This window comes from Peromyscus maniculatus, chromosome 14 (genome assembly GCF_049852395.1).
Source record: "Peromyscus maniculatus bairdii isolate BWxNUB_F1_BW_parent chromosome 14, HU_Pman_BW_mat_3.1, whole genome shotgun sequence".
Lineage (NCBI taxonomy): Eukaryota > Metazoa > Chordata > Mammalia > Rodentia > Cricetidae > Peromyscus > Peromyscus maniculatus.
The window spans coordinates 13,413,065-13,438,725 of record NC_134865.1 but is presented as its reverse complement, the minus strand read 5'-3'; the positions used below and the strand labels follow the sequence as shown (position 1 = coordinate 13,438,725).

The 25,661-nt window shown below is 39.3% G+C and overlaps 1 protein-coding gene across 4 annotated transcripts in view; it reads right to left on the bottom strand.

Annotated features, from left to right (window-relative positions):
* Slc25a21 (solute carrier family 25 member 21) overlaps positions 1–25,661 on the bottom strand; it is a 487,380-nt gene that overhangs the window by 433,449 nt on the left and 28,270 nt on the right. The window lies entirely within an intron of this gene.

The window sequence follows — 25,661 nt, the reverse complement described above, 5'->3', positions numbered from 1 at the left end:
TAAATGCCTTCTTCCTTTTCTGACTCACTACATTTTAGGGTCTCTTTGGAACAGGAGCTTAGATTACACCCTAACAAGTACAGGGTATTTTTTTCTTCCTAATTAATTCCTTAAAAATGTAAAGCAACCCAAAAAAGTAAAAGGAACAGATACGAAGAGACAGCGGTCATTAAGGGTCTCTGCCTTTTTCTTACAAGGGTTAAAATCCCAAGGGAGTCTTAACTCTAGATCAGGTTTTAGAGTATCAGGTCACACTAAGAAAGCTTTGTAAAGTGACTTTGAGGGTTTCTGTGGAGATTTCAGGCAGGTCAGATTACAAAGGTCCAAAGAAAGTTTAGCGGGAATCTGAAATCATGCATTATAGTTGCTCAGTACTATGAGTATCTCCTGGTTTCCCACCACGCACAGCCAAAATTACCTTTTTCTTATGACATATAGCTCTACCTGCATATTTTATTTAGCAGCTGACTTTGGTATGCAATTTATTAAACATGAACTACAACTACACTCTTTACTCTTTAATCTCATGCCTCAGGGCAATAAAATAGAGGGGGACAGAATGAATTATAAAGACTATGCACATCCGGATGATGTGCACAGACTCTGCACACACAGCCTATGTAAGTGTGCACAAACAACTATATTTTAATCATTGAAATTGATGTCTTTCCTTGGAAGATTTCTCTAGTAATTTGGAGAATATCACATGCAGTTCTTAAATTAAAAACTTATGCCTTGAAATGGCTAATCTCCATTGTCAACTTGACTGGATTTGGAATCACCTAGGAGACACAGGTCTGGATATATCTGTGAAGGCATTTCTAGAGAGGATTAACTGAGAAGCGAATGCCTACCCTACATGTGGGAAGCACCATTCGTGGGCTGGGTCCCTGGCCAGGATAAAAAGGAGAGAAATGAGAAAGCCAGCTGGGCACCAGTATTCACCCCTTTCTGTTTCCCGGGTACTAACACAGTATAACCACCCACCTCCCACTCCCACTGCCGTGCCTCCCACACCATGAGGGGACTGCAGCCCCTTAAACTTGGAAGCCAAAATTAACCCTTCCTCAAGTTGAATTTGTCACAGTGAGGAGAACAGGAACTAATATAACTTCTCTCTTTCAGTGTATTTCATTATTGTGGATATTTGCTACTTCGGTATCTGAAAGCTGTTAGTTCAACATTGAAAAGGACACACATATTTTAATAAACTATGTAGAGAGCCATTAATAGCACATAAAAAATAGGTAAACATTATGACGTAGCAAAAATGTGTAGGATCTTGACATTCCATTTTTCCTCAGGTCTTTGCCTTCCTCCTGTGTGCCATAATAAAACAAAGAGTCACAATCAATGTGTGATGACAAATGGTCTCAGGGCTGGGTTTGCCTTCTTCTATGTATATTGGCATTTGTAAGCTGGAAAAGATACATGCAATCAACCACCCTTAGACAAAAGCAGAATAGACTACTCTGGCCAAATGTTCAAACCACATTAAGTCCTAATTTGAAATGATGTTTGAAATAAAACAATGGAACTAGGACCAACTTATTTGCGCAGCAACTAAAAACTGAACCCACTAGACATAGTTAAGAGATGGAAACAATTAAATGTGTTTGTTTTCTAAATAGACTAAGTATATTAGACCCTTTAAAGATAAAAAAAATCTAGTTTTACTAGACTATTATTTATTGCTGTCCAAATTCTTAAATCATTTTCTTTAATGGTCCTCTGAGGTTGTTCTAATAAAACATGCTATTTTTAAGAGTGAGTAAACAATCTGCTTAATTTCACATTATCAATACTTCATGACGGTTTGTTTTCATTGTCACCATACAGAAGTGAGAGTCAACTTGACCAAAGCCCCGGTTAGGGGGCATGTATTGTTGGATTTCGTTCTTTTTAAAAATGAGAATTTCAGTGTCTGCTTCCTTTGTATGAATCACGTTTCTATGGTACGCTGAAGAGGGTTAGGTAAAGTCATGTCACTTGAGTCGTCTAAGTACAGCAGGCACTTCAGCAGAACACAGTGATTGTTCTGGCTCCAAGGAAGCTGGAATGGTGAGGCTGTTATCCAGAACAGCTTCCTGCTCCAAATGTGGGATGGACAGATACCAGCATATCATCAAGCCTTTGGCTAATACACATTCTCTGACCACTCAATCAAGGAGAGTGTCTTTAAGACCAAGTGTCCTAGACTCTCTGGCGTCTTTTCCCTGGGGCTATATCCAGACAATCCTGGCTAAGAGAGGTGACTCTTTATACATCATAATGAAGCCCAGGTCTCGGAGGACAGTCTTGCCAAGGTCCCACTGAAGTTTGCCAAGAATTGATGCTACAAAGGATTGAAAACAGGACAGGCCGTTGTCAGTTCTCCACATCACCAGTTTCTAGAAGAGACTGATGAACATTTGAATGAATCAAATAAAAAGAAAAAAGAAAAACAAATTTTAAGGGCTCTCTTCAGGGCTTATTTACCTAATGCAGAAACTAACAGATTCAAGTGCACAGCATGTTCTTCCCAGTGGTCAGCTCCTCTGAGAAGCCCACCAGGGTTAGGGGAGGACCGGGCTTCACTGTTTTCCTATGTAAGCTGCAGAAGGAATAATTAAGGAGATTACACAGATGACAGCATTCAGCCAACAGGACTAGAAAATAGTAAGACAGCTTAAGGCATGGCCAAGACATTACATTTAATGACTTCATTCTATACTCGCGTAAGGTTTCACACATTGCAAGACTGCAGTATTTTAACTGAGCTGAAAACCAATGAATGCTTCGGTTACTATAATTATAATAACAGTTCAGCGCTTCAGCCAAAGTATTTAAAGATTTCAAGTATTTCTTCCACTTTAAAACTACAGTGAAAAGTTGAATATCAATAACCTGAGCGTTAAAAGAAATATTAAGAGAAGTTCATATTGTTGATTTCATTGCAGAAAACAGAACTTGTATAAGAGAACACACAGAGGATGAGAAAATTTGAAGAAGGGATAGAGACACAACTCAGTGGTTAAGAGTGTATACTGCTCGACCAGAGGACATAAGTTCAGTTTCCAGGGGATCCAGCTCCAGGGGATCCAGCATCCTCTGCTGGCCTTCAAGGGCACCCATATTCATGTACACATATACATCCACAAAAAAATATACTCATAATTGTCTTAAGGAAAAAAGTATTTCAAGGAGGAAGTGGGCTAGGGTTGCAGCTTAGCCAATAGATCACTCATCTGGTGTGCATGAGGCCATGAATTCAATCCAAGTATGAGATACATGCACACACGGAGGAGAGAGAGAGAGAGAGAGAGAGAGAGAGAGAGAGAGAGAGAGAGAGAGAGAGAGAGAGAGAGAGGGAGGGAGGGAGGGAGGGAGGGAGGGAGGGAGGGAGGGAGGGAGAGACTGAATACTATTGAACAGGGACACACTCAGTAAACATTATAGACTACATATTACATGTAAAACAGCATACTTCAATTATTATAGCATGTGATAGAAACTACAGTCTCTGGCTTCCACCTGCATCTCAAGATAAGCTTGGTACTGGCTGTCTACACCTCTAACATAGGCACACGATCTAATTTTAATTGACTTACTATTGGTCGGAGTTTTAGGGAAGTAAGAGATCCCTGACAATGCCTATAGAGTCACTGTATATGCCTCTTGCAACATTTAAGATGCATGCATACTAGAAAATGTACGTTATTTTTTCTTACTTCAACACTACATTTTAAGGTCTTGGACATGCTGTTGGAAGCCTTAGCTCATCAGACCTTTCCAAACTAACCAGAACATATCCTTTTAATAAAAAAAAATAGCTATGTCCTCATCTTGAATGTTTGCGATTAAAACCTGCAGTGAAAGAGTCCAGCTGAGACAAAATTTCCTTTTGGTTAAAAAAAAAATGTCATTAAATTTATCAAAACAATATGAAATGAAGATGTTGTTGTTGGGTCCTCCCCTTATGCTGGAAACCCAACGGAATTGCTGACTTAGTTAAATCCATAAATTATTTGTCACATAACATTTCAACAATAATTTTAAACATATAAAGTTAAAGGACAGGAGAAAATCCTACTGTCTCTGATAATCAAACCAAACAACTGAACATATTTTTGTATGTTATTTAATTGCCTGGAAAAACCTCATAATCTCACCTGTTAAAATATTTTTCTTGTGTATTTTAAGGATGGCAGGGACAGCTCTTTCCAATACAACCTTGCAGGATTGGGTGCCATTCCAGCTGCTATCCAGAGCCTTCGACACTACAGCTTAACTTGGTAATCTTGGCTTACACTTTTAAAAAACGACTCACTCAGACTTGGTAGTGTTCTACTTCCCCCATAGTGTACAGCTTTTAAAAATTGCACTGCTTAATCCCTTTTTAATATTAACAATGATACTCATTTTATTTTTTTCAACACACAGTTAAAAGATACATGAATCACCTTTTTTTTTTTCTTTTAAGTTTGGGATGCAAGCGGGACAGTGATGTGAGGAGAAAGGGAGTGAAGAATCTCTCTTTTCATCTAAACGATTGTACAAGCATCAGTCCTGGGGGGAAGTCTCTTTCTTAGCAGTAGCCTAGTGCTCCCCTTCCCTCATAGAGAAGAAAACTTGAACAGTGTATTCCCAGAGAACAAATGTATTTACTGTATGATGTGGACCAGTAAAGTGTTTTGTGCACTGGGAATGTAAAGTGAATTCTTCCTGTCAAAGCCTTAGGAAAATACTCACATCATAAACATACTTCTGCATTTTAGAACTGGCCCTCATTTCATTTTAGAAGTTGTTTCCTATATGTCCCTTAAGCCGACATTCTTAGATGTCTACAAATGAGAATAAGTAATGTAATAGTATCCTTGTATAACAGATTTAATAAAAGATACATTAGAGCAGTCTCTCATTCTCCATGGGAAGATATGGAGGGGGTGGAAGAGAGTCAAAAATGAAATCCCAGGAGATGAACTGAGCTTAACTAAAATGACACTTCTCTCTACCAAGAATTTTAAGTTCCTTCAAATAGCCATGCATCAGAGTGGAGGCTCAATACTGCCATCTCCTCCTGAAATGCAGAAATACACGAAGCAATCTCAGCGACCAAATGATTCATTTTTTATATTTGCCATTTTGGAAGGATGGGCCAGCCGCTAAAGATGGTGTATATAAGGTTTATTGAATAAACAAATATTTTTAAACTATAATGATTAATTTGTGTGTCTACTCCCCCAAAGGGGAAATATAGAGATAACTTGTTTATACTATTATCGCCTTATTTTTTCTTATTTTAATTATATTTAAGTGTTGAGGTGACTACTAAGGCATTATACAAAGCCAGCTTTAAGTTTAAGCAAAATAAATCATTAATCTATCTTTATTTTAAGGCTGCTCTATTCATTTCTGACTCTAGGGGTTTCCTTAACTTACTATTGATTCTTGAAAATTGTTAGAAATTATTTCTTTTAATTTAACACCTTCAGCTCTATTAAAATCCAAATCTCGCCCACAAAGACAAAATTGTATGGTATGATCAACAATTAGATCACAGCTTCTGTTTTTTGTTTTGTTTTGTTTGTTTGTTTGTTTGTTTTTTTCAGGTACAGTGACAAGTTCATGGGCAGTGTCAGTTTATGTCTATTGTTTCAGAATAATTATTAAAAACTCCCTCTTCAGTCACAAAATATATGGTTATCCTCGTGTAGTCTTAATTTCCTTCCTAAGAAAGATTTGGTAAAAAGAGAAGAGCCCATTGTGCCAAAAAAGGTGAGGATGGTGGGAAGTAAGAGCTGAGGTTGAGAGAGAAAGTGACTCCTGAGGAATTACGATCACTAGTTTCATGATGAGGGTAAGAGTGGATGAAGACAATGGGTAATTCAGTTGTGTCAGCATCAAGATGTGTGCTTACACAAGCCTGCATAGTTCATAAATCCACTGCTTGATGTGGACACTTGATACAATAAAAAAAAAAAACATGGTAAACATGGGCTATATGGGGCTGCTGGTGATACAGAATGTCACGGTATCTTATACTAAACTTTTTTTTGTAGAAGTATTAAGTTCAAAACTAACAATATAGTCAGATATGGTTAACACAGGCCTATAATCCCAGCCCTTGGGAGAATGAGTTGAGAGGATCGTGAATTTGAGGCCATCCTGGGCTACACAGTAATTTCTAGGCCAGTCCAGATTACAAGACAAGACTATAATCCAAAATTCCCCAAAATCCCCAAATAATAATATGATGCATAACAAAGTAAATCCATAAGCCAGAAACATAGATATTGTCAAGTATTATGTACTTTACCTAATTGTATGTACAATAGGTTTGTACTTAATCTGTTGACTATAACATCCTTAAGTGTGTGACTCAGAGTAACCTTATAGGATTCAAAAGTCAAAACCTCATGAATAGAATACAACAACACAGTGTTGAAAATTGCAAAATAGACATTTGGTTAGCAGAAATATACTGGAGCAACACATTTATTTTTATTACATCTTTGAGTGATATAATTTTGCTAAAGAACAGAGCCACTAATTTATAATTGCTCATCCTAAACAGCAGCCATTCTCAGATAAAAAAAAAAAAAAAAAAAGGAATGCACAGATACTCTGACTGAGAGAATCAGAGGCCCAGGTGAGGTGCTTCTCCATTCCAGAGTAGGATTTGTAGGATTTACCCTGTCCCTGCTCAACAGAACATGTTTCCTCCCTCTGGTAAGGAGCAATCTATGAGCAAACCCTGAGAAAACAATATTATCATGATAGCTGCTGACATAATAGCCTCTTTGCTCTGGTGATAACCGAAAGCCACACCCTCAGAGGTTTAGATTCAAGGAAGGGAAAAAAGCAATGCACAGCGACTCTTGCCAAAGACATAAACATAAGGGAGTCAGTGCTCTGACACTAGTCATGGGAGAGTCAGTGCTTAGATATACAGAAAATAGAAAATAAGAAACATTTCTGGGAATCTATCAAAAGACATTTCATATAAATCCTAAGAATTATATTAAAGTTTAACCACAAAATATAATATAATGTTTCACAGTTTTTAAATTTAGTAATTCAAAACTTAAGTTTTTTTTAAGGTCTGAAATGAAATCAAGCTTAGAGGGAGCTTCCTTTTCCACTAATAACTGGCAATCTTTATATGAAAGTTACTGAAGCAAATTACCTCCTCACCCACCACCTCCAATTTTAATGAGACTGCTATAAACAATTTGGGCTTAGGCTTTTTAATGAAAAACATATATTTACATGCAATTGATGTCACTCAAAAGAATCTATCTTGGAAAGGTATTATAAACTTAGTTTAAAGAGGAAAAAAAAACACCCAATGTATATTGTAAAATGACTGTGGGGCTGACTTTGTGTTCATCAACCATGCCTTTAGTTCTCTGAAGCAGCAGCAGTAGCAGCAGCAGCAGCAGCAGCAGCAACTTTTGACCCTTCCTGCTTTATAAGAAAAGAAAGAACAGTAAGCATGAAGCCAACCTCTGCAGATCAGAAGGTGGGTGAGAGACCCATCACCACCACTGCACTGCTCTGCCCACTTCACCTGCTCCTTGAATAGAAATGCACCCCCACTGCAGTCTGTCTGCTGTCTATAAAGCACATTAACAGGCACAGTGCTCAACTATGTGGAAACAGGTAGTCCAAGAAAAGCATTAAGAAATGGGAGTTTCGTACACATAAAAGAAATTTAAATAAGGCTGGGCGGTGGTGGCACACACCTTTAATTCCAGCACTCAGGAGGCAGAGGCAGACAGATATCTGTGAATTTGAGGTCAGCCTGGTCTACAAAATGAGTTCCAGGACAGCCAGGGCTGTTACACAGAGAAAATCTGTCTCAAAAAAGCAACAACAAAAAAATTTTCTTGTGCCTCTTCTTGGCATTTGTAAATTAAAAGTATTCTCATCAAAAGGTTCAACAATGGAAGAACATTACACAGAGGTAACTTCCCATAAAACAATAGAAGAATATGTATTCTGAACTTTGAAGAATGAAATTGTTCTAACTAGTATAAGCATCGCCATGGATACCCCTTTGTGACTTCTTTTAAAAAACAAAACTGAGAAGGGCTATGTGAGTGCAGTGAAGGTCCCTCACTTAAATCAGGACAGTCTGAAGCTAATAAATGGGCCAAATAAACATTTCTTTGCAAAACATTTTATGGGCGAGGTCTTTTAACCTTAACTGACCTAAGGAAATGCCCAAAGAGCAAAGCAGTAGTGAACATGCACCCTTTAAAAGTGATTTTCAACCTTCTTAAAAATTCCACAGTAGTTATGCTGGTCAACAAGTGTAACAACCCCACTTATTCCTATATACAGCTTGAAAATGCTGAAAAGTGAAGGCTATCGTTTATGATATTCTTTCTTTTAGTGATTACATGATGAGGAATGGATTTTCTTCTGAACTATTATCGACTGAGTGAACACAGCTCAATTAATTTAGTGCTCATAATCTCATTGATCTATTTGTGGAAATATAACAGCACGTCAATGTAAAGGAGATGAGGGAGACATATAGCGAGAGGGACACATACAAGTCAACAATACATAGGTATAAATGACCAATTTGCTGTAACCAAACAGTGCTAGAGCATATAGCAAGTTTCATGTATCGTACATGTGCTTTTCTGTACTATCGTATTCCATATGCACAAGTCTTTTGCGGCACAAACTATCCACATCATTTTATAGGTGGTAAAACTGGAAGGTAAAGGGTTTGCCAAAGTCTATTTGCCAAAGGCCAGAACTCTACCCTGGTCCATCTGCTAAGTAAGTTAAGGCTTCAAAGTTCACACTATATAATCTACTTTAAAAAATAATAGATGATACTGGGAGGTAGGAGCAAGTGCATCTCTGTGACTTGGAGGTCAACCCAGTCCATATAGAGAGTTACAGGTCAACCAAAGCCGAATATGAGACCTTGTCTCAAAAAGAAATAGGTAAAATATAGATAGATGATAGAATATGATAGATATATAATAGAACAACTTAAGTCTTTTTCATTATACCTGGTTAATCAGCTATGCATCTATCAAGACACATTTCTGAAGTAGATTTTCCTACTTAAATTCTGTTTGTTTGTTTGTTTGTTTGTTTGTTTGTTTGTTTGTTTTTGAGGCATGGTCTCACTTTGTAGCCCAGACTAGCCAGGAAATCACAACATAGCACTGATTAGCCTCCTAAGTATTGTAATCTTCCTGTCTTAGTCTCCTGAGTGATAGGACTACAGGAATGAGCTCCTGTGGGGGAAGATAGCAAACCCTGAGCAAAGTCCTGATTGAATGTGTATTGTTGAAATGGGCACAGCACAGCCATGTCAAGGACTCCAATGTCTCAGCCCCTTGGTAGTGGCAAAGTCTCCCTCAAGTGAGGCTCAGAAGAATGGCAAAGCTCTCCTCTGGGGTCCAAGTGAGAGAGGTTAGCAGTGCATATGAAAACTAATAGCTGGGGCACCCTCCCAGTGTTTACAGCCTGGGGCTGCTCAGGGACCTCCTGCTGCACCTAGCTAGCCCTTCCCCCTAGGCTGTATACAGCAAACATCAAGGTTCCAGGTGTGGGCCTACTAGGTGCTGCTTCATCAAAGTGTGTGCACTCTATCTGACCCCAGCTTTGTGTACATGTTTCTGTGAGTCTGTCCCTTCTCCATTCCCTCGTACCCCTAGTCAGGGCTCCAGGACCCAAGCTGCACGAGACATGATTCATACCTAAATTTCCTTATTTGGGGGAACAAACTACCTAAACCTGGTCTAGAGTGCTGAGAGGAATGGGACTTGATGGTAGCATGTTCCTTCCTTTTTTTTAATTCTAAAGAAAACAATGACAGCTACCATGAGCCAGCCATGTTCTAGGCAGATCAAAATGGTCATAATTCAATTGAGTACTCTGTCAAGGTGCTGCTTGCTTTGTGAGGAAATTAGACAGAGTCACATACATTAGTCACATCTTTGCAGGAGGAACCAAAGTGCAACCTAGTACACAATCAGAGCAGCTTCATAATGTAGGCAGACAGATAAATTACATATTATAGTGTGATGACTACACCACATGAATTCTATACAGTTTAGATAGTGCAAGAGGAAATTTAAGTCTGTTTTTATGTATCAGGGACACTTCATCAGAAGGTCTGCATCCTTCTCTCCTTTGCCCAATACTAGTAGTAGTCCAAATGTTTTACCAACTTTCTTGACCCAATAATTCAGAAGGCATTTCCCTGAAATGTCAGCCATTAAAGTATCACTAACTTCAAAATGGCCTAAATTCCTCCTTTGAAAGTTAATTCGTTGTGCTTCCCTGGCAGGGCACAAGGTGCAGGGCCTGTTCTCCCTAGTGTTGCAGCTGGTGGGGGTCGGGGATAGTTTTGCCACTCTTATGACCACACAGCCTGCTCTCTGTTAGTGCAGGTGTGGGTGAACCAATCCCAAAGTTGTGAGCATGGGAGAGCTGCCCCCATTTCTCATCTGTCTTTGGTGGCATGGGCAGGGGAAAGAAGTCCCCCACCACACACACACTCTATCAATGCCTGAGGCATGTGGGAGACCTGGCCTTGGGATCAAAAGAGCAAGAGAGCTTTTCCTGATCCCCAACAGCTGCAACACTCAGGAGAGCAGTCCCTGCACCTCAACAGAGTGCCACAATAGAACCAACCCTGTTAGTGCAGGTGTGAGTGAGCCAGCCCCAAAGATGTGAGTATGGGTGAGCTGCCCCATTTCTCATCTGTCCTGTGGCAGCATAGATGGGGAAACAAAGCTCCCCACCCCGCCCACCAGTGCCTGGGGCAGGTGGGAGAGCTGGCCCTGTGGTCATTAGAGTGGGAGAGCTGTCCCGGATCCCTACCACCTGCAAGACTTGGGGAAGAAGGCCCTGCAAACCATGAGAGCAGCACAACAGATTCAACCTTGTCAGTGGAGTTGTAGGTGAGCCACCCCCCAAATCATGAGCACGGGAGAGCTGTGTACATTTTCCATCTGGCAGACAAACCCTACAACCATACATCTGCACAGACCTAGGGTTATGACTTGACCTGTCCCAATATTCACCCCATCTAAGATCTACTGGAGCAACTGAAGGGACCTGACCCACAGACCCAAAGCTGTAGGGTCTCTACAACACAGGGCAACAGTGGGATGTCCAGGAAGAGTCCCAGTGAGGGCCCAACATAGAATGTGTAGTGGAGATCAGGAGCCTGGAACCAGTGACTCCTTGCAATGAACACTTGCAAGTAGAGATGTATGGACCAAGGAGTATACAGCATGACTTGTTGGGTCACACTGCAGCTTCCATGATGAGATTTTTAATTCCTTCCTTTTTTTTTTTTTTTTTTTTTACTTTTCTCATATTATTTTTTTTCTCTTGAATTTTGTTTTATTGGGGGGGGGAGCAGGGGCGGAGGGCTGACGGGATGAGGATTGAATGGGACCAAGAGAAATGATTCAAAAAACCACATAGAATAAATAAATAATAATAACAATAATCTGTAAAAAGCCTATTTGTATGTTTATGTATATAGGTCTATACATACCTGGTAACAGTTTGTTACTATGCCTTCTTGTTTAAAACCTAGCATCAAACAGACATGTGCTTCTCTAGAGAATAATTCTAGGATAAAGCATGTGCTGTGAGTCTTTAGGTTTTTCTATTCACGGCTATCAGGAAATTATATTATTATTTGTGAAAAGAATGTTAAAAATGTAAGTTGGTTGTTTTCTAAAGCATTTTAGTAACTAAAAACTTCAGCACTTAGAAAAAAGAAAATATAAAGATTATTGCAAAATGTTCCAAGTTATTTCTTGGGGTAATATAATCCCCAGGGTCAGGAAGTAGAGAGTAGCAACTCTGAAATGGAGCCAAGCCTGGTGAGCGTACTTTGGACTAATTGTCTCTCTAATTCCTCAGTTTCACTCAGCAACAGCTAAATGAAAACAAGAACCTATAACTGATAAGACAGGAATGCTCAGACAAAGAATGACTTTCTCTGTCGTAAAACAATTTTTAAAACAAGGAAAAAAGCATTGCAACCTGTCACCTATGCTACTGCCTGATGAGAGATTCCCTCCACCTGAGCTACCCAATTTTACTATTTAATCGTTAAAAAAATGGAAAAAGCCATAATATAGTCAAACGGGGGGGGGGTGTCAATAAAGGAATACTTCACTTAAAAGTCAGATTTAAGCCAGCCATAGTAGCACACACCTTGACTTCCCTTTAATACAAAATGGGTCTCTGTGAGCTCAAACCCAGTCTGGTCTACATAATGAGCTCCAGGCTGGCCAGATCTGCACAGTGAGATCCTGTCATTCAGGGAACACCGTGAAAGAGGTAGAAAGATTGTAAAGGTCAAAGGCCCAGGAAGCCTGCTTTGAGATAGTGTCATCTACATATGACAGGGAAGCTGCTCTCATGAAATCTCTATAATAATACACTCAATGCACTTATGAAAATCTCAATAAGATAGCAGTCTAAACAAGATTGGGGCAATCTCATGGTGCCCCACTTCTAAATAAAGAGCTACAGGCAATTAATGACTGCTGAGAAAGGGAGAATCAGTCTTCCCCAGAGATGAAACCCCTAATTGGCTAGCCAATAGCAAGTGGTAAACCCTAAAAATATAGGTATGAAAAACATGGAGCCAGTAGACTCGGCTGGGTACAGTGTGTGTGTGTGTGTGTGTGTGTGTGTGTGTGTGTGTGTGTGTGTGTGTGTGTGTGAGAGAGCGCGTAAGGTAATAATCATTAAAGAACAAAGGTCGTGAATTTGAAGAGGTGGTAGAGAAGGATGTAGGAGGACTTGGAAGGAAGAGGAGCAGAGAAAAATAATGTAAATACAATACCCATAAACTTCTAAAAATTCTAAAAATGTAATTTTAATTAATTAATATCTCAAAAAAAATAGGTTTATACTTATAATGTAAAAATGACAGAAACACCACTATAATGTAATATAATTGTATAAAAGTGTATGTAATAATACTATAAACATATTTATAAACACACAATCTAAAAGCTATAAGAAATATGCCAAAATAATCATGACTTATCACTGGCTGGTAGGAAAATAACCAATTTAGATTTTCTTCATTATGGTTTTCTCTATTTTCCAAATTAAGCTATATTGGTTATAAACTAATATTTTCTTTAAATTATTTCCTTTTTACTTTTTCTGCAGTGAGCACAGACCTAGGACCTTGAATGGTAAATGAAAGTTCTACGCCACAGCTCCTTGCCTGAAGACTTCTGTCCTGAGCCCTGTGACTGTAGACCTATGACTGACCCCTCAAGGTACATCCACAGGGCACATTCACCACTGGGTGGATTTTCCCTATGAACTGTAGTTACCTGTAGTAGAGGCAAAAATCTAATCCTGATACCATGCCTGTGCCATTACACTTTTCTTCTTGACCTTGAGAATCTGATTTCTAAGCTGAAAGTATCAGGAAGACCTTCTGTGACTGGAAATGTCACATGTGCAAGTGTAGAGAAACAAGTGCCTGGGATCTAAATGGTTGCCATTCAGCTGGGAGAGTCTATGGATAGGTGGATACCAGGCCACCACGTCTCTGACACTGGTGTTTCTCTATGTGCCCTTAGCCAGTAACAACTCAGAGCATCAGTTTCCATGTGTATCAAATTGGGGAATGAAATCATTTCCTTGTTTAAACACTGATGTGACAAGAACATAACTACCATCTGCGAATGCATTGATATTAGAAAGCCACATACTGAGCAGAATACCATTTTGGTTCAATGTTAATTAATTTCTTTCATACAGTCTATTTTGATCATGTTTCCCCCTCCCCCACATCATCCTAGATCCTCCCACCTTCCCACCCACACAACTTCAAGTTTCTTCTGCTCTCCCCCTGCTCCTCTCTCTGAAAGTATTCTTCAACGATCCAAAACCCACAGGCTCTAAGCCTCTAGTGTGCCACTAGCTAAGAGTGTGTTTTCTGCACAGAAAAGTGTGGTCTCTAGGTCTTGTGCTTCTGAATTCAAATACGAGTTTAGAGAAAACAAAGGGAAGGAGGGGAAAGCGAACCAAAACCCATGTGAATCCCCCAACTTCTTTGTTTTTACAGTTGGTTAGATTTTATTCAGTTGTGTTGTTTGGAAGAGTAATAATTGAAGGTAACTTGCAGCTGATGGTAGGGCTGCAAGTGATCTTTTCAAGAAAAAGTGATTATGATTAGGTTCTGAAGCAGAAAACCAGTTATTCAAGTCTTAACTACTACTTCCACATAATAATTAACTCAAAGGCGTATTAGTATTTTCTGGCAACTGGAAAATGCTAAAATGTTAATGTATGAGTTACGATTCATACTGCTCTGTTTGAGTAGGGATGCATTGCTGGGACTGAGACACCCGCCAAAAACAACCTAAGGGCTTGAGATCCATCTGGGTCACAGTCTCAGAGCAATTTCAGCTCTAAATGGTGATGAGTTTTCCTTTGCCAATGGGGTGGTTTATGCTGCGACCAGGAAACAGAGGCCACTGCCAGAACCAGGGGAGGCTCTAATCTTCAAAGGTCAGTCCCTAGTGACCTACTTCCACCAGCCAGGCCACACTACCTAAAGGCACAACTTTTAAAGTAATACTGCAGGCTAGGAACCCATGGTCAAAGCATGAGCCTGTGGGTACATTCCAGATTCAAGCCACTAAAGTGAGCTACGGCCAGTAGTCTCCTTTGGATGATTACAACGATCAGAAACCCTTCTTTTCCGTTTCAAATGACTCCAAGTCTGTGTATCAGTCAAATACATTTATGAGTTTATGGTCCAGTACAGTGTGGAAGAGTCAACTGGGATATACAGTGTTAGCTACTTTTAAGGCTCCCCAACTATCATACCCAGATATCATTGTATTGAGCATGTATTAAAATAAACTACAAAAAAAATGTAACAATTCAAAAGAAGCCTTCCATTTCTCACACAAATTAAAAGTGATAATATTTTCCAATTATGGTTGGACCACTGAATGACATAATCATTTCAGAGATATGGATCATACATGGTCTCAAAGCTTTATATTGCATCTTCTTTTTATCCTATACACAACATAGATTCAAGAGCTGTAACTGACGAGGTGGTTCAGAGGGCAGAGGTGCTTGCCACTAAGCCTGATTACCTGAGTTCAATCCCACCCAGATGGAGAAAACCAAGTCTCATAGCTGTCCTCTAATCTCTACATGTAGCCTGTGGTAACACATGCAGATGCAAGTACACGTGCATAAGTGTGTGTGCGTGCACACACACACACAGAGGGATTTTTAAGTAGACTCTTTCACTTATTCTTTTATCCATTTATTCATTGTAGGGAGGAAACAGAATTTTTTGAATGTGCTACCTGGGGCAATGAACTAGAAAGGGACTAGAAGATTGCCTGCCTGATCTTTTATTTTAATCATAAGTCAGGGCACTGCTCCACTATGACCTGGCTAGTACCTTTCCTTTCTCCACATGTGCTGTTTGTATGTCACAACCAGGAATTAACAAGGTCTAGGATGAACTTTAGCTGTGCTAACTGTTAAACACTGGCAACTCACTCACATTAAGTTAACAACACACCATTACAAAACCACCAGTCAGGTCGGGCAGCCCTGGTGCTTTACCAGAACCACTGACAAGAATTTGATCTTTTTCAATGCTAAGGAAAGAGATTCTTTTGTGTAATTCATTCAGTTTTACATTTACCACTTATCATTCATTTCCTGTGTATGACACCAGATTACAATTGCTACTGTCCATTTCATATTATACTTTTTGAGATATTGAAAATAACTTATAAACAAGGAAGACTATGCAAGACCATTTTACATTTTTGTAAAAATATACATCAAATACAATGTATCATAAAAATAAGGGCAGGGCCACATTAATTTCTGTATGATTATTAGGTTCAATTACAGCAGAAACTATGTGAGAGTGACAGTTGGATTCAATTTAATGTCATTTACAAAGTAACTGCTAGAAACAGGGCCCAGACTTGCATTCACCACATCAGTCACCTCCCTGCCTTCACGGAGCTTCCCAAGACATTAGTCACCCTTGCATACAGAACCCAAGACTGTCAATAATTCAGTTCTTAGGGTTCTCCAACAGCTTTCACTGGGAGTTAATCAACTGTATTTTTACTGTTAGCAACTGCTTAAGAAGATGACCACAGAACTAACTGTACTTGAAATAAAATGGCTAGGGTCTCCTAAAAACAACTAAAACATGGTTTTCTACAATAACATGGAAATATTGCTTGTCCAACCCTACCCTGGTTCTGAGAACACTCGTCTCCTGTGAGATAAAAGTGGAGAGAAGGAAAGTGAGAACTTTTGCACACTAATACAGAATAAGGGTACGATAGTAACCCCTGTTTACTGAGTGACAACTAGGTCTCAGACAAAACACAATCCTATCAACATTGTAAAGTAGATTTTTTTTTAAAAAAAAAAAAAAGGCACAAAGCACTTGGGAAATGAACCTGAGGACACACAACCATGCTGTGACAAAAACAGGATTCTAATAAGAGAATGTCTGATTCCAACATTGCAGATTTCTATTCATCAGCCATCTCTATGAAGCCAAGACTTAAGTACTTTGAGACAGCTACCATCCGACTGAAAATTCTCATGGCTTTAACTTTAACTCAGTGGGCACAACGCATTCCAGATAATCTCAGTTTTTATCACCACTGTATCCAGATCTCTGTCTTTGATGTGCATTGCTTTTCACGCACAATGAGAACTTGAAAGAGCAGGGGACAATTACCAATAGCAGAGAAGAGACAAAATAAGTCTGACGTTGCTATTCATATATAAACCTAAAATCTTACACCCTCTGTCAAATTCAACATAAAACTTTAAGAGCGACAAAATCAGCTGTCTGGTTCACTATCATCATCTTACCCTCAAAAATATAAACTGATAGGTGGAAAGCTCAAAACTAGAATCCTGGTCGGGAAGCTAGAAGCAGATTTCACCCAATGTAATTCTGTACTCAGTTTTGGGTGCTGGTGGAACTTGTTCCATAAAGATGGGATACACTGACAATCAGTAAAAGCCACATCCTGATGCCATAAGAAGAGAGACCACTAAAACTGTGGGGACTGAGAGAGGTCAAATGCGAGTGTGACTCTAACAGACAGGACATGATATTCAAAAAAGGAAACTTCTGCAAGCCAGGCTAGCGTATATTAGACAGCCGGAAGCCTGGCTTCCTGTTTAGTGTGTACTAAATGCAGCCGTCCCTATAAATCAGAAATGCCTTTAAAAGTCTCCTTAAAATTAATCAATGTTAATTTTTTGAGATATGTTTACATTACACTGGCTTAGGTCACAGAAAGTCTAGAAATTGGGTGAGCACAAAAGGCAGGAAAGAATAAGAACAGCCAGTCTTTCTTGGTGCCTCCAGGACCAGCCCTTGCCAAGGCAGTTATTTTGGACCTCCAGCCTCAAGAAATGTGAGGCAATGAATTTCTTTGGTCTTAAATCAAAACTCTGCTACTCTGGAAATTTATCTGTGGACGTGAATCATGAGTTCCTTTAGATAATATCATTTTGATGTGTTAAGACAAAAGAATCCCCAGCCCTGATATGAATATTCTAGTCAATATGCTCTATCATTCTGAATTTTAAGCACAAAGGCATAATCTAAATGGTACTGTCCAAAACAGTGGCTACTTGCCACATGTGATGACTTAAGTTCATTAAAATGAGATAAAAACACAATTTTATTTTCTGAAATCCCTTGGCCACATTTCAAGTACTCTTCAGTGACATGTGGCTAATATATTGAATGGTATTTCCATGAATATACAATATTTCCATGAATGCAGAATGTTTTACTGGAAGATGCTAGTTTAGAAGAATAAGATGCAGAGAACCATTGCTTCTATTTAAAGAAACTCCCAACACCTCATCCAACACTGACTTCATAACACAAAATGACAGCATTACCCCAAGGTCTCATAAACACCACTTTCTTGGAATCACAGCCAGAGATCAAACTGGTGATCTACTCCACACAGTGGCAGGTAAGAACCTAGTCTGCAGAGACTACTATCCTGATCACTCTGTGGAAGAGAGTTACATTGTCTACCTTCTTTGTCTGGATCAAAACATGAAACACTTATCACTCCCCTTCAGCAATTATCCTAACTAACCAGGGTTCCTTTTCGGATTGTCCCTACATGACTATGACATATTTCACACCAGCAGCAGTCTCCACTTTGGAAAAAAAAAAACACAATAAGCCTCAAGATAATAAAAAAATCGATGTGGAATAAATAAAAGCTGTGAATTTCTCCAGGTCCCATATTCATTCATCAATATATAAAATATTGTAATGGATAATTCTAAAGTAGAAAATTAAATAAAAATGGTTCACCTAGAAAGCAAATAGTTCTCAAAATGCAGTTAGCATCCTTTAAATGTATAGTATAGGGCTAGGCCTACGGGGTACACCTTTAATACAAGCACTCCGGAGGCGGAGGTAGGTGGGCCTCTGTGAGTTCAAGGCCACCATGGTCTACATAGCAAATTTCAGGCTAGCCAGGGTTATATAGTAAGATCTTCTCTCAAAAAAAAATTATATTACAGAGTCTCAAAGTTCTTATAATCTAATCATCATTTAAAATTATTCTATTTAGTATATATTTATTTGTGTTTATCTTTTTTCTGATATTTTAATTTTTCATTTTAAATTTTTTATTCATTTTGTGTACCAACCACAGCTCCCCCTCCCTCTTCTCCACCTGCTCCCTCCCCACCTTCCCTCCACCTCACCCCCATCCACTCTTCAGAAAGGTTAAGGCCTTCCAAAGCCTGGCACATCAAGTTGGGGGAGGACCAAGCCCCTCCCCCCTGCATCAAGGCTGAGCAGGGCATCTCACCATTGGGAATGGGCTCCAAAAAGCCAGCTCATGCATCAGGAATAGATCTTAGTGCATGGATAACCCTAGGAAGGGGAAACAGATGAGATCTCCTGGGTAAACTGAGGGGGGTGATAGAAGGGAGGGGACAGGAGATGAGAATATTTGTGTTTATCTTATTGCATAACTAATTTCTTGCCTGAAATAAAATCTCTAAATGTTTTAAGAGTTAATAATTTTCTTAATGCCAATGTCTTTGGCATTGCTTAATAACTATTAAAAGACTTTTAAGATAAAGAAGAACTCAATATCAGTCATAATTCTACAAAAATTACAAAGAATGAAAATAAATCTGAGTCCTGCTATTAAAGTAATCTGGACTCATTGTGTACCAGACTGAAAGCAATGGGCAGAGAGACATCCTGACACACTTCTTTGGAGATAGATAATATGTCTGCCCTATGTTAGCATTCAAATTCTGTCTTGACTGTTTTTAGCTTTTCTAATTATAATTAGCCTAAGCAACATGTTGGTGCTTAAAGCAGAAGTATGGATACAAGCAATAAAGTATATTATGCAGATATAAATATGACAAAAACTCTTATATAAACAAAAATAAAGGGAAATTACCTTCAAGAACATATAGCAAAAAGCATGTACTACATGGTTCTCAGAAATGAAGGTTTCAAAGGGGACTTAGAGCCAAGGAAGATTTGGTGGCTTCTCATTAAGAGCCTGGCAGCTGTATTTCAGAAAATGAAGTCGTTTACGGTGCACATACTCTAGAGACATTCTTCTGTGTGATTAGATGAGGCGACAATGCAATGTGGATGTGAATTCTAACCAGATGGGGAAAATAACAATAGAAAAAGGGAGGATGGCTTTGGCCACACTGTAAAAGGCTTCTTCTAATGGGCAAGCAAAATATACTTCATTGAAAAGGTTAAAAGGACACACCACTAAGAACAAAAAGGCATAATTACATTTCCTACTGCTGTGGAGGAAGGAGAAGGCCATAAGAGGAGGAAGAGACGAGGAGGGAGTCTAGGCTACTAATGTTACTCTTTCTTTCTTTCTTTTGTTAATTATTATTAAGAGATTTCTATTCATTTTACATACCAACCACAGATTCCCCTGTCCTCTCTCCTCCTGCCCCCCAGCCTTTCCCCCGAACACACCCCCCATTCCCACCTCCTCCAAGGCAAGGCCTCCCATGAGGAGTCAGCAGAGCCTGGTACATTCAGTTGAGGCAGGTCCAGGCCCCTCCTCCCTGCACCAACGCTGCACAAAGTGTCCCACCATAGGCACTGGGCTCCAAAAAAAATAGCTCATGTACCAGGGATGGGCCCTGATCTCACTGCCTGCCTGGGGTCCCCCTAAACATTTCAAGCTAAACAACTGTCTCACCTATCCAGAGGTCCTAGTCCAGTACCATGGGGGTTCCTCAGCTATTGGTCCACAGTTCATGAATTTCCACTAGTTTGGCTGGTCTTCTATGTACATTTTCCCATCATGATCTCCATGTCCCTCACTCAGAATCCTTCCTCTTTCTCATCAATTGGACTCCTGAAGCTCGGCCTGGCACCTGGCGGTGGATCTCTGCATCTGCATTCATCAGTCACTGGATGAGGGTTCTATAATGACAGTTAGGATATTCAACCATTCGATCACCAGAGTAGGCTAGTTCAGGCACGCTCTCGACTATTGCCAGTAGTCTAAGGTGGGGTCATCCTTGTGGATTCCTGGGAACTTCCCTAGCACTCTGTTTCTCCTTATTCCCATGATGTCTTCATTTATTATGGTATCTCTTTCCTTGCTCTCCTATTCTGATGCTACTGTTTCTTAACCAGAATTGTAGCTATACAAGTTAGTATACTCTGCATAATTTAGCAATCTCTACACTTATGATTTGTGCTAATTTATGTATGCATGTTGGACTTTTTTAATGTAAAATAGTTAAATGTCCCTGTCCCTCAACAAAGAGTAATAGAGAATAACTTCAGAATCTGGGGATTTTTATGAAAAAAAAAAAAAAAAAAAAAAAAAGCAACAAAACAGGAATTTGTCACTGGGCCAGACACATGCTGTTGTGCTGACTTTTTTTTTAAATGAGGCTCCTTCGTAAACATTTTTGATATGGCATTAATCTGAGATCACTGCTTACATACCAAGCAGGACATTTTCTGTTTGACTATCTAAAACTAACTAATCCAGCTGTCAGTCAGCAGCTATAAGGAAGGAGACAGCAGAGAGGCATAGCTCTGTCTGCATCAGCAAGCAGTATTCTGCCTGCAGTGAGGTAAAAATGACTCACAGCTCCTTTCCAGTACCATTCACACGAATGTAAATTCTAAAGGGGGTGATTGGCTGCCTGTGTTAACCACAGGGACTAGGTAGCTAGTTAAAACCAGTGGTCCAAACCTTTCCTGCTCAGTGGTGGAATTACCTGCAGAGGTTTTAAAGTACTGACACTTGAGACTCGGATGTAATTAGTGTCAGACCTGACCTGGTACTTGAGATGTCTTTCCTAACTCTCCAGATGATTCTAATGAACAGCCGAAGATGAAAAACACTGTTCGGATTAGAACATAGACTGGCAGGCTGTCACAAAGCTATCTTAGAGGAGGAGAGAGAAAAGAAGCAAAATACGAGCTTGAGCAGAAAGTCGGAGATTCAGAAAGAATCAGCGTGCTAGGCTACAATACAGTTTTGTATTGAGAGATCGGATTAGCTTTGGGGTTTGCAAAGTCTCAGGAAGTTTCCATACAAACTAGAACTCACTTTGTTTGTTTGGGGACCTCTATTCAGGCTTAGAAAAGTCAGTGTCATGTACAGAGATGCATAGCAAACTAATGGAAACCCATGAACTGTGGACCAATAGCTGAGGAGCCTCCACGGTACTGGACTAGGCCCTCTGCATAGGCGAGACAGTTGTTTAGCTTGAACTGTTTAGGGGGCCCCCAGGCAGGCAGTGAGTTCTGGACCCGTTCCTGGTGCATGAGCTGGCATTTTTGAGCCCAGTGCCTATGTTGGACACTTTGTGCAGCCTTGGTGCAGGGAGGAGGGGCCTGGACCTGCCTCAACTAAATGTACCAGGCTCTGCTGAATCCCCATGGAAGACCTTGCCTGGAAAAGGTGGGAATGGGAGGTGTGTTGAGGGGAAAGGCTGGGGGGCAGGAAGAGGGAGGACAGGGGAATCTATGGTTGGTATGTAAAATGAATAGAAAATCTCTTAATAATAAAAAAAGAAAAAAGAAAGTCAGTGTCATTTATCCTGATAGTAGCTAGCTATTTCTATGATCAGCTCACTTTTTTTTTTTTTTGGCTCACTTCTACAATATTTTAAAGGGAGAAGAGTCAATTATTTTTTATTTCCATAGTAGCCTTTTTACTTTCTCCAATCCTAAATCATAGAGACAGTAAGAATATTATCTTGCTAGAAAAAAACTTAGAAAAACGATAAGGAAGTTAGGAAAAGAGTGAGCTAGTGTTATCTTCAACACATAAAAAATAATTAAATGCTATGCCTAAGACACACTTTTTGCATTGACTCATGTAACCTTCACAACAAGCCCATGAAACTACTGTTTTCATTAACCCCAAAACGCAGGAATGTGAGCCTTCCATGGTCGGTGAGTAGAACTTGATAATGTTACCTGTTAATGAATGAAGGAACTGGGATTGAAGCCAGACAGCCTGGTTCTGCCTTAGCAAATAACAGGAAAGTTGGGAAAGTTGAGAGAGGACAAATGGATAGGTTAAGAATTTAAAGGTAGAAAAAACTTAAATAACCACCCCCTCCTTTATCCTTGCAGTTTAAAAAGGTCCTAACATGGTCTTCTAGTTTCTCCAACTGCAAATCTTTTTTTTCCCCAACAGAATCAGGTTTTCAAACTGTTTTTTTTAAGTGAGGTGTATCCCATGGGGATGCTTGGAGTGTTGTAGTAAGGGAACACATGGACAGATTTCTTAGAAGATAACCATATGGTCTTATGGCAGATGACTTTAAGGACAGCCTCAGAAAGTTCATCACTTCTGTAATGGGTGCTGCCAGAAAATGGGGACATTCATTATTGTCTAGCAGGAATTTGGTAAGGAGATGGTTTAATTATAGTTTTAAAATATCTTCAGGAGATCCCAACACACAGACACACACACCAACACAGAGGGCCAGACCTCAACACATACAAACACATCACAACACACACACATACCCCACCCAGTGCACAGAGACACACAAACACATACAGACACTGTATGGGAATCACCCACACAGTGAATGATTGAATCCTGGACAACCTACCAAATTTCCAGCTACTTAGTGGATAAATTAAACTTCAGACACATGAAATGTAACTACTTAATCCCCAGACCTTCTTTTGATATTCCCTATCATAATGAATAATATCAGAATTCTATAGCACCCAAGATCTGTGAGGCTCTTTCTCAGTTAACTCCCCAAATATCTAATCAACTGCCAAATCCAAGTGGTATTTTTTTTGTTTTTTCAAAACAAGTCTTTCTCTTTCACAAAGGCCCTTCCCTGGGTTTTCACTCATCCTTCTAAGAATATGAACCCCACCTTCCCTCAGGTTCCTACTCACACCTGACACAATTCTTTACTTCCTCAGAAAAAAAATTCCTGTCCTCATTTGGACCTCAAATTACTAGTGGGATTCTCCAACCCCCAGACCCTCCATATTCTGTGCTATCTTCCTGTGCCAGGCTCAGGAGATTCTCCGCACACAGTGTTTGTTAAATGAAGGGCATCAGACAATGACTCAGGAAGCTCAACAACAATTGTTATCTTGTCAAAAAAAAAAAAAAAAAACTATATGTGGTGGTTTGAAGGAAAATGCCCCGGAAAGAGAGTAACGCTATTAGGAATTGTGATTTTGTTGGAGGAAGTGTGGCCTTGTTGGAGGAAGTGTGTCACTGTGTGGTTGGGCTTTGAGGTCTCCTTTGCTCAAGCTTCACTCAGTGTGGCACACAGTTGCTGCTGCTGCCTGTGGATCAAGATGTAGAACTCTCAGCCATCTCTCCAGCACCATGTTGCCTATATGCCATCATGCTTCCCACCATGACAGTAATGGACTAAACCTCTGAACTGTAAGCCAACCCCAATTAAATGTTTTCCTTTATAAGAGATGCCATAGTCATGGTGTCTCTTCACAGCAATAGAATCCCTAAGGCACGATATGAAACCAGAATCATTATGATCAGAAATAAACTGGCCCTGACGGTTAGGGATAGTTTCAGGGAGAGACATACGCAACAGAACAGGCAGGGATAATCAATATTATATTTATTATAACCAATACTTAGGAGACCTAGATGATGCTTAATAAATAATAACAAAGAAATTGACAATAAGTCTCTATAATCATCATGTCCAACTTTAATTTATGTGGAAAAACATGTAAAAACATTTCAAGTAATTCTAGAATTTTGAGTGGCCTTGATAAATGATGATCCTGAAGTCCTTAATGGCGGAGCTGTGATTACAAAGCAAGTGTGCTGACAGAATATTTGTCTTTGTTCGGCGCCGAGCTGTTTATTATATTTTGTGTTCTGAACTTGAAAATCATATATTCCAGAAAGACGCTTTAAAAAAAAATCTACAAACAGGGAGTTTACAGATAAATTTCCTTTAAAAGGAGCCTCAAAGTCAAGCTTAATATTTCTACTGTTTCTATAATTTCTGTCCCTTTTGGATCACCTTCACTATGCGTATAAGTATTTTTAAGTGTGAATCCTATAGGACCCATATCATGGATCAGACAATATTTACTTCTGTTTCTGCACATGATTTAACAATTTGTTAAATAGTGAAGATGGTATGTTCTTACAATTTTGCATGAGGTTTTGAATAATCAGTTTGAAGGCTATCACTGACTACATGAGCAAAAGCCACTTAACCTTCTCATTTTCTGTATTTATAAAATTAATAATTATCATTATTTTGTTATTATTAATTCATCAACAAGTCTCTCAAAATCTGGTCTGCTCTAATTTTACAACGGCACCTGAATGAATGAATTGCTATGATCATACTCTAATGTCAATAACTCATGACCATCAAGTGATAGTTCAGTAGCTGATTGATCTTGAATATCTGCATTAATGTCCTCTATCTTAGTATATATGTTCCTTCATTGTTAGTGGGGATTGAAGGATACACCTCTCAACAAAAAAATGTTTTATTCCACTTTGGTTTTGAGACAGTTTCACTATGTAGATATCCCAAGCAGGCTTAAAACTCATTATGTAAACCAGAACCCCCCATCCCCAATCCTCAAGTCATATCTTTAAGAATGCTAGGATTATAGATGTGCACCCCCAAACCCAGCTTAATCTAAGGTTTTAAATGATGTCAAACACAGAATTCAATCCTACTACAGGTAGCTTAGAAACAAGCCAACCTTGAAAAAACTAGTATCTAGTCTCCTAACCTTAGCAGTCATTTTTTTATGCTATGTCTGCTAATTTCTTTTAAAATATTCATTCTTAAATATCAATTATAATGATTTTACCAAAGTGGTGAAAAGCCATGAATCTGAATAGCCTTTCAGACCTATGCATGACTATAAACAAAGGAAAAAATAGACAGTAGCTATTTATCCAGAATTGAGCTTTGTGAATGCAGGAAACTGTTATCCTTATCCTAATATTAAATAAAGATTTTTTTTTACTTCTAAATACCAGGGATATTACAATTAAGTTCATTTAACAATATTTTAACAACCCAGCAATCAACCATTTCCTTAGATATTCAATGAAGCGAGTTCGAAACATATTCAC